Here is a 10,792-nt window from a genome sequence, read left to right as displayed (position 1 = left end):
AGTAAATAATTCCTTAAAATTGATTTAAAAAGTTCTAGTTCTGGCAGATTATTTGCTTTATAACATGGTAAATTGTCTTGCTATAGTGGAATTAGGATTGTTTTAAATCAACATTAAGGATTTAATATTAAACTTTATTTTTATGGGTTTTTATGAGTTAAAGTTTGCAGTAAAAAGTGGAAGAAGTGAAGGTGAATCTTTGCGCTGCAGTTAGGAATGATTTTAAGTAAAAGCTGACATATGAGGTCAGTTTGACCCATCAGGACCACCGTAGCTGCTGCTCTGTTGTTCCAGAGGCTGGATGTGTTGACAGAAACAGGTTGGGGGGGGGGAGGTCTTCGCTCAGTCAAAGGCCGCCTTTCAGCCTCCATGAAGCATTTATGAACCGGCATCTCCCTCCTCTGCTCTTTATTCTGTTCACAACCTCTTCCTCCCCCATCCCTCTTCTTCTGTGGTGCACACCCTCTGCCCTTCTTCCTCTTGTCCTCTCAGCTCGTCTTCCTGTTGTTCTCTCTCTCTCACACACACACACACACACACACACACACGCAGCAGCCTGTAATAGATTTACCCTCTCCTGGAGTTTGTGCGCTCGTCTCTGGTGTGTATTTTTTGAGAGTCCCTCTTCAACAACTCAAGCAGAGCGGATCTCGGCGCTCTGAGCCCCTCTGCCTCAGAGTAAATGTTTGTGCTGCGAGAAAAGACTCACAAAAACCGCCGGAAGAAGCATTTATGCCAGTCGGCTGCACATTTTTAGCACTTTTAAAGTGTGTTTGTGTAAATGCGACGCGTTGCTGTAGACAGACTTCTCAGATAAGCGTGTCACTCTGTGGCTCACTGCAGGGTTTTTTTTCTGCGAGCGAGTGTGCTGACTGTTAAACAGGTGGAAGTGACACGCCCGGGTGTGTAAATGTGTGTGTGTGAGGTCCGCTCCTCTGCTCTTTGATCCCCGTCCTGACAGCCCACCACCTGGGACGATCCGCCACATGCTGCATGGCTCCGAGGCGCGGCGACGGCTCGGGAATCTCAACGCGCGGCGGCGGCGGCGCTCTCCATATAGCATGCAGGGGGCATGCTATATGCTGCCAGAATCGCTAATGCTAACACCAAAAGCTAACCCTCACATGTCCAGCTCTGCAGGAAACGCCACTGGAATCGTAATTTGTGGCTAGCACCTAACACTGTTTATTGGAATTGCAAATGGCCCATCGGGGGCCAAAAACGTGAACACCGGTGCAATTGGAATGATAATGGTAGTAATGCTGCGGGCCGAGGCTACGCTAACGGTTCCCTGCTGGATAACATCCACTTTGCACCGAGCTGGAGGAAAACCGCTAAAAGCTAATGTGGCTCCAAGGCTACAGTCTGATTAACTTTAAACCAAACACCTTGGTGAGCTTACAGTCCAGGCTTTGACTGGGCCAATATTTAACCTTCATTTCATAATTTTTTGAGCCATACAGACATAAACATGATGGAGCAGCTTTAGCCTGCTTCGTGTTGTCAGTCAGGTCCTGTTTTTATTGTTTTTAATGATTTATTTATTCCAGTTTGTCTGTGGAGGTGAACTCAGCCGTGTTATGAAGCTCGGTGGCCAAACCTTCAACTGCTGCTGTGTCGTTACTCAACAAGTTGTTGCTAGGGAACCAAAATTGGTGGAACTTACCCATCAGGTTGTTGCTAGGCAACCAAAATTGGTGGAACTTACCCATCAGGTTGTTGCTAGGGAACCAAAATTGGTGGAACTTACCCATCAGGTTGTTGCTAGGCAACCAAAGAGAGAGGAAGTTGGTTGATTCCACCAACCTAATGTCTCACTCTGGATCAGTCAGAGAATATTCTATCAGCTGTATTATCTATTGATCTCGTCTGTCGTGATATTTATTATTGATTTATTATCCAGCTTTATGTTAGATTGACTTATTTCCTTCTCCACACATCCAGTTCATGTCAGCTGTCCGTAAATGTCAACGACAGTTTGGAGAAAACACCAATCAGTTGGTTGTTCAACAATAATTGAACAATTTTCTGTTGAGTCTTTCTCATCCAATAGATGTAGACATAATCACAATACAGTACTTTAGCCTTAAAATTAACCAAAGTATGAACAAACCTAAAGAATATTAAAAATAATAAAAACACTCTAAAAACTAACTAAAGCTGACGAGTTGTGTTTTCTGTCTTATTTGAGCCTTGGTGATTATTAGAAAATATTTCTGCCTCTTGTGGTTTTTTGGTTTTTGCTTTGTTCTTATTGACTGATGGTTTTCAGCAACAGGTGGGGGAGGAGGAGCTTGTTGTGTGTGATGCTTTTTATACATTTCTAAGTCTCCATCTTGCTGATTGTCCCATTAGAAGGCGACAGGAAGTGACACGCGGTGGACTGTGTGTTAGTGGAGGTGAAGCAGACACTAAGCCCGGTGTTATCCGTGCAGTGCAGCGGCGGGCGCAGCGCGGCGCAGCACAACGCGGTGCAGCGGCATCCAGCTCAAGTCGGCGGTGCCAGGCGATGGGCCAGCTCGTCCCGCAGGACGCTGCAGGAATCCAGATCCATTTCGCTCCCAGCCTCATCACTGGGACTCTGGGACGGCAGGCGAAACCCGCTCCAGATGCTCGCTGCTGGACCGCAGGCCAGGCGTCACCGGCCATCAGAACCAGCAGCGGCTCCGTCTCGGTCCGGCTGATTTGATTTGTGTCAGAGCACAACGGGAAAACAACAAAGCAGATGTAAACAAAAGCGCTTTCTGCTCACCGCTGGACAAATAAGCACAGAAATTAACAGATGGCAAAAACTGGAGCCTCCAGAATGACGATCCGGCACCGGCTCACCTGTGGCTGCTGCGTGATGATGGGATATTTACCTCTCTAATAAAGCCAGCTCGTGTTTGATGCAACACAATCTCAGACCCACAGTGTGTAATGTTTTCTGCGCCGCATCCTCAGTCTGGATTGAAAGGAACTCCTGAGATCTTTGTATTAATTGATTCAGACAGAAGGATCTTCAGATTTTCTGGCCCAGATCAACAGACAGCCGATGTTTGCAGAAGAGCCACGCCTCTTTGTCTGGCCTAAATGTTTTCTTCCTGGGTTTTTTTGCATGAATGTGCAGATTTCTGCAGCTCTGCTCTTCCTCTCTGCAGGGACTCAGAAACCTGCTGCACTTTGCATCTTTCTGTTGGCTTTACAGGCAGAAATGATATCTAATGTTTGGGATTAAATACAATCCATCAGGTGGAGTATGGAAGGCAAACAGAGCATAAAGTGAATTAATAAATGCCCTACAGATAATATTCTATAATTAAATGTTAGATTCTTCTCAGGACATTTGTAGGTAAAAAACGGAGTACATAATTTAATCTTCAAATAAAATATGGAATAATAATTCAAAAAAATTATATTGTTAATAAAATAACTAATTATTATTAGAAATGTTATTAAAACATTTTTATTATAAATAATTTATAGTAGTAGCTAAAGTCATTATAGACATACATATAAAATATATTTATAATAAGTAATTGATAATAATAATAATTGGAATATTGGTAATAATGGTAGTATTATATATTTTTTTCCATTAAGCCATTTTTACAGCTTTTTTTCCCAGAATTTTAAGTAATTTGACCGTTTTGTGAAATTTGTCCATTTTCTGTTTTTCTTTAATTTTTACAAACATTTTGAATCTCAGTTCACAAACTGTAATATAATTGGTCCATATTTAATGTCAGAAGATAAATGCAACAGATTTCAGCCTCCTGCAGAGCGAAATGATCATTTATTTTAAGATTTGAGGCACAAACAGGCCGTAGAATCTGGAGAAGCTCTTCCTGGCTTGACCTTCATGTCTGTAATTAAATCAGGTCAGCGAAAGCATCGCTTCCTTCTGCAGCGTTCCTCTGATTGCTGCAGGATTAATGAGCAGAAAGCCGCTGCTCCAGCGTTTCTGCCTTTTATTTTGTGTTTGTGTTCCTGCGTCTCCCCGTGTGCCACTTCCTCTCGACTCGACTCATCAGGCTTTGAAACCGATCCAGAAGCCTTCTCGTCATCTCAGGCTGGATGTTTGTGTTGTTAACATTCACTCAGCGTCTGCAGGTGTCGACAGGTGATGCCAAGCAGATGAATATAGAAGCTGCTCTTTGTTGCTGATCCCTCTGCTCTCTGTGTTTCCTCTGTCTCTCCAGGCTGCTGTTTTGTCACGTTTTACACAAGGAAAGCTGCCCTTGAAGCCCAGAATGCACTGCATAACATAAAGACCTTAACAGGGGTGAGTATTTGTGTCTTGGCTTCTCCTCTTCCCACCTTTCGCTCTAATCACACACTCCCAGCAGCGCCCTGAGGCGCGATCGCCCCCGGCCTGCGTGTGTCGGGGAGATTACCTCCATGCTGCCATGCCGCATTTAGCAGCGGTGAGTGACCGGCCGCGCGCAGGTGAGCAGCCGCCTGTCGCAGGGAGTTTGTGTGAGAAGCCTGGCCGTTGATAAGCAGGGAAGCAGATGCTGAAGGCAGCCGCCGCTGGGAGTTTGTTGGAAACAAACACTCCTGTTTGGAAGCATTGTTCCTCCAGAGGAACACGCTGCGAATGGCGTGGAGCTGGGAGCCGAGCTGAAGGTGTCTCCCAGCTGGATAATAACATTAGAAAGAGCTGGATTTGTTTTGGTGGAGCTGCAGGAGTCAGAGATGTAATGTGGTCTCTTTACTGGGCCTGCAGAGATGCAAATTAAACTTTGTAGCCCCGTTTCAACATCCAGAGGTTCCTCCAGGACTGCTGGTCCTTCCTCTAAAATCTTCTCATTCTCTACTATAGAAAACCTGATTATTTGAAGTAGTTTCTTTTATTTACTCAGGTTTCTCCTGTTCAGATCACACAACAAGAGATCCGCAGGACATCTCTATAAAACAAGCTTACAGAGGCTGCATGCAGCAGGTCGTTATAATGAATGTGTGTCAGTTTGTCACTCAGTATGGAAAAACATTCCTGACAGATTACAGCATCTTAAAAAGTCATAAAGGGACTTCCTCTGTCTCCGTCCTCTCACTAAGCTGCTTCTAAACGACACGCATCCTGTTTTACTGTTACACTTTTCTCATTTAGGCAAAAAATAATTTGGGTTTTAATGAGATATAAAAGTCGTTAAACCAAGAAAAGACACACTGCTCTCGTACTTATTTCCCAGCTCTGGCAGTTAAGCTCTTCTGTCCAGAGTTACTGGACTCAGTGGGTAAGACGTGGGCAATACGACTCTCTGCTCAGGGCGTCTCTGTCTGGGGTAACCGCTACAAACATCTAGAGAAACAAAGAAAAGACAATAATGTGACATCATCAGAGATATATTTATGTCTTAGGGCTAATTCCCAAAGACATAAATATATGTCTATATGTTGGACTAGTCCAACTCCAGTCTGTTTGTCTTGAAAGTCCGGTTCGTTTGGTGAGTGTGAACGCTTAACCAAACTAAAACGGCAAACTCTGGTCCGTCTACAAACCTTCAACTTGCTCCATCGGATCGGCCTCCCGGGCGGTTCAGGAGGGAATCCCTCATATCCCTGTATGGAGCCAGAATCCTGCCCCTTTCTCTGCGCAGAGGAAGCGTGTTAATTGCGAGCGGAATAAGCGGGTTAAAGTCAGCCTGTTGATCCGTCCGGTGATCCGCAGCTGGAGGAGAGAAGCAGCCTGAGGACAGAGGCAGCAGCAGGTTTAGGATTACAGGACATGAAATCGCCTCGGTAACGCCGTCCTATCCGCTCCGGTCAGCCGTCCTCTGCAGGTAAACCTGCAGCCTGCTGAGGAAATGTTCATCCTGATGCAGCTAAACTGGACCTTCAGATCCTTTCTCTGCACTCGCGCCAACATGACAGGAATCCGTTTCTGTAACTGTGAACATTTAGATTACTGGACAGTTTTATTCATTTACTTTAAATTCAAATTTAAAGACAATTAGAATTTTCTTCAATATGTAAAGCATAATATTTCTCAGGTCACAAATATTTCTGCAGAAACACGTTATTGGCTGGTATAAATTTTCTTCTATCCTATTTCAACATCAAATCAGAAATAGGTAAGGGATTCGTATCAAACTCATGCCACGGGGGCCAAAACTAGCTCGCTTTAACATCTTATGTGGCCCTCATAAAGAGAACATTCAAGATAACCGCTAAAATATCATTTTATCATCAAATCAAAGCAGTTTTTATCTCTGCCAAGTCAGGGCTTGAACAGCAGCGCTAGCTCCTTTTAGCACAACCTGAACACAGTGATGGTCTTCTCCAGCGTCCAATCAGATCGCTTTTTAGAAGCAGAAGTTAACCTGTTGTTCACAGGTTGTCATTCACACGAGGACCCAAATTTGGGTCCTCGTGTGAATGACAGGTTAAAACTGGATGTCGTTTGTGCGTCAGATTTACAGGTGTACCAGAAACATGGAAATACAAAGGTTCCCGACCAAACAAAAATTTTATTAATTGCATTAAAATTTGTTTTATGTTGATATTTATGGAATTACATCATGAAAATCAATGCAACAGCAAAAACTGTAAATAACAGCAGGAGTGTAAACACTGATGGAGTTTGTTTCTGCTTGAAGGAAGGATCTGTGATGATGCCAATTTGTTCACCTGGGATGCAGCAGTTTCATACACGAGGTGCAAAATTAGTCTAGATTATAGGTCCATTAATCCTAATCTACAGAACCTGTAATCTGTATCTAATCCCCCTAATCTTCCATTTTATAACTGAGAATCAGCAGAGAAAAACTCAGGAATCGTTGATGTAATCCAGCTTATTTTCAACGGAACCTTTGTACTCAGAGGCTCTGCAGCTTTTACATGTTGGCTGCGAGGCGGTTTCACTTTAAAAGGCTAATGGAGCGGACAGAGAGTTTTATTGCATGGAAGACAAACTTCAGGGCAACACGACCCACACGCCTCTTCCTTCTGCTTGTAAAATTTTCCACAAAGCATCAAACACAGATATCAGCATTTAAACCAGGAATGAAAGGCTTTTAATCCCAGTTTGGAGGATTTTGGTCTCATTTTGCTCCGTGCCGCTGAACCTTGAGGGAGCCGTCCTCTGAGGACCAGATGACACTGATCAACAGCTCAATATGTCCGTAATTAAAGCTGCAGCGCATTCATCATGTCGGAGACGCACAGCAATGACTCGCGGATGTCAGATCGTCCCGTATTGACTGAGAGATATGCTTTTAAATTGAATAAACCGCAGCGCGAGGATCAGCAGCAGCTCTCCAACATGTACCTGCAGCAGACACAATCAATAGCAACATAATAACGCAGAATTGATGCGGTTTTGTTTCTGATTTCGTCTTTTCATAAAAGCTTCTGATTCGACGATGCTGAAAAGGTTATGGGCGGGGCTAAAAGCCAGCGCTTGATGAGGAGTCGGGATTAATTGCTCATGGAGACGTGAAAACAAAAGGAGAGCAGGCAGAGCGGGGCGAGAGGCGAGCCAGAGATTAGTGGAGCTGATGTACGGACGGACGGGGAAAAGGTGGAGTGGAGCGCTGCCGCTCGCCCGAGGCCAAAGCAATAAACGGGCCGCCGTTAAAAACCAATACCTGCTTATTAACTCCCCCACTCTGTGAGCTTGTAAAAGCCAGTGGAACAATGTTTGAGTTGGCACTCTTCCCTTCCCTCGCTCTATCGCTCTTTCCAACCCAAGACCTTAACAGGGAGAGATGCAGTCAGAGTGGAAAGCTGGACGGGGCCCAAACTGCAGAAAGGATTCTGGTGCCGCCAGCGGCAGCCATGTTGGTTTGGGGCAGGAACACGCTTCTTGTTACCAGTCGCTGCACTTAAATGTGTCCAGGTATGATTTTCATGTTTGCAGACCTGAGATATTAATTCATATTTAGTCACTTCTCCACTTCCTGAGTGAATTTACTACAACCTGCAGAATCTTTTCCTTTTTTTGTGCCTATTTTGATGGGTTTTTTTTTTTTTTTTTTTTTTAATTTAGACCAATAAAGTCTTATTGTTGCAGCTTTAGGACCAACTTGAAAAAAACCTTAAAATAAGGATCCAGCCTGCAGACATTTCTTCCATCATGAAATTATAATCACACATCATGATTTATTCAGTTTGTTCAGTGGATACTTTGTGAACCAGCTGCCATGCATGGTGGTGGTGGTGGCATCATGCTGTGGGCCTGCTCACAAATTTACATTTCTAAATTGGTCTTTACAAGCCTGCATCTTAAATGCTGTTTAAACTTTCTGGAATATCTTTAAAAATCAGTTTTTTCCCTGAAAACCAGTTTTAAATCATTTTACCAATTTAATTAAACAGATAATCAAATATTCAGTTAGAACGACGGCAGGAAATTATTAATGGCTGCAAAAAGCATGTTGAGGTAAAAAAAAAAAAGGAAAGGAAAAATTAAACTTTCCATTTCTACACCTTTTCTTATTCTTTGTCACCCTCCTCCTCCTCTTCTTCTGTGCTTTGATTCCACATCATGTCCCATGCTGCGTTCATGGGCCTGTGGATAAATAGAAATATCTGCAATCTCTCGATGAATACATGCACTGTTGTGATTACTTAATAGACTTCACAGGGTTTTTGGCAGGAATGTAACGCCATACTGGTCCAACATCAGTGTCTGACCTCACACATGCATTTCCTTAAAAATCCCAAAATATGAGGCAAGCATCAAACAAATGAATGCTTGAATCTTTTCTCTTCAGTTTGTTTTTGTGATGAGAAGGAGAAGAAAAGAAAAATGAACAAACTTTCCTTTTCTGTACCTTTATTTCTTCTTCGTCATCCTCCTCTTCTTCTGTTTTGTATCTTCATCACGTCCCACATGCTGTGTTCATGGCCCCACAAATAAACAGAAATGACCCAATCAGAGCTACTCAGTCAGGAATGGGACTCCTTACTTCCTCAACATTAGTGTCTGACTTCACATATGCATTTCTGGAAGAATGGTTAAAAAAAAAAATCCCAAAATATGAGGCAACCATTAAACAAATGAATAGTTAAATATTTTCTGTTTCTATTGAGTATTAATGTCTTTTTACAAGCCATTATTAGCAGATAATAAAGCCGTTTTCTAGTCATCTGTCTGCTTTGGGTTGGACTATCCTCTCTTCGTTAATGCGCCGTCATGATGCAGCGCGGTACAAAAAATAAAAAAATAAAACGCAGAACAATAATGAGTGTTTCTGTGAAGACAAACAGAGCCGACTGTTTTCCAGCTTTCCCTGAACTTCTCCTAATGACCCGCTAATGAAGGTCGAGGGGGGTGGAGACAGAGTGTTGCCTGGAGAGCCATGTGTTCATCCCCACACACACACACACACACACACACACACGCTACCCCTTCCATAACCCATCTATCGTTGGGAAACATGCGCCGCCCCCCGGAGCGATTTAAAGCCATAAGACCCGACCCCTGCTGCACGGCCTGCCTGCCTCTAACACTCACATCCTCGCTTTCATCTGCAGAGAAAATATGCCTCAGCAGTTACTTTCACCTTTTTATTAATTTATTTTTCTAATTTCCCCCTCCTGATCCACTCCAACACACACACACACACACACACACACACACACTCACACTCACGGCAAGTTAAAAGCTGTCAGCCTGCCCGTCAGACAAGGTTGTTTTAGATTTTCCACTAAATTGAACTCTTTCATTAGCGGCTGACAGATGTCTAAATGCCCCGTGTCCCCTGATAACCACCCACCCGGCTCCAGACGCCCATAGAGAGGGCCCCGGGGCCGCTTGTTCCCCATCTGAAGCGGGGTCGGAGGGAACACGGAGGGCCGGATGGGAGGGGGAGCTAATCTAGGAAGTGTCCTCTGGAGCGCCCTCCAGCTTGGAGCGTTTCAGCCTTTTATCCTTGTTTTCTTCTCCATCTTCTTGGATCTCTGCCTCCATCTTTTTGTCCTCGGCACAAAAAAAGAGAGAATCTTTTCAAGGATGTAAAATCCTGACGGAAAGCCGGGGAGGCTTGGTCACGTGTCGGGACGGGATCACGCCGATCCCGTCCTTGACGTGGGCGGATCAGAGCGTGGGCTCATTAAAAGCCGCCGTGGCGCTGAGACCACACACGCTGGTCCCCGCTCGCCTTACCTTTCTGCTGCTGAGATAATTAGCCACTCTTCGGCGGCACGACGCAGGCCTCAAGGTTGTGTGTGTTCCTCCAACCAAAGGCACATCAAAGCCTCCCTTCAAAGCCAGCTGGATCTCAAGCAGGGTTAAGGTTTAAAAGCAGCAATTTACAGTCCAAAGACATAAGTCATTTAATCAGTCGGTTATTATTTCAAGTCAGCGGACGGCGCTGCAAACAGACTGTAAGTGATAATGTGCATTATCGGTTTCAGTGATGTGAGAAATCCTGTCCTTTCATGAGGAGGGCCCGTGGTCGCAGGACCCCCGCTGCGCCGGGCTTTGAAGCCGATGCGAACACTTGCTTTGGAGGCTCTGGCTGCGTTCACGCTGCAGGTCTGAGTGCTTATTAGATCCGTCAGAGGAGATGAAGGCCAAACAAAGTTAGAATGACACATCATTTGTCCAAATGAACAGCTCCTACTGTCACAAACGCCACGCTGACACCAGAGAACTTCAGCAATCAAAGCAAAACTTTTTAAACAGTCTTAATTAAACAGGACAAATAATAAAAGATTCACTTCTCCCGTGTTTGATTGTAGATAAATGGATGGTGAAATTGTGGAAAGCTCAGCTCACGCTGTGGGATTTTAGATATCATACATCATGCCAAACTGTGGAAACAGTTTACAGAGTGAGCCAAGTCACGCTGGAGGATGTGAG

The 10,792-nt window shown here is 44.3% G+C and overlaps 1 protein-coding gene across 1 annotated transcript in view; it reads left to right on the top strand.

Moving 5' to 3' along the window:
- The first annotated feature begins 4,185 nt into the window (after positions 1-4,185).
- Positions 4,186-10,792, top strand: part of celf2 (cugbp, Elav-like family member 2) — a 62,354-nt gene continuing 55,747 nt past the window's right edge. Inside the window, exon 1 of the mRNA XM_016662041.1 lies at positions 4,186-4,264. The gene's annotated coding sequence lies outside the window, so the exon portion shown is untranslated. The remainder of the gene's footprint in view (positions 4,265-10,792) is intronic.

The sequence above is a fragment of the Poecilia formosa genome, unplaced genomic scaffold, assembly GCF_000485575.1.
Source record: "Poecilia formosa unplaced genomic scaffold, Poecilia_formosa-5.1.2 Scaffold355, whole genome shotgun sequence".
NCBI lineage: Eukaryota > Metazoa > Chordata > Actinopteri > Cyprinodontiformes > Poeciliidae > Poecilia > Poecilia formosa.
The sequence above is the reverse complement of the archived record's forward strand: the minus strand, read 5'-3'. Positions and strand labels throughout refer to the sequence as shown.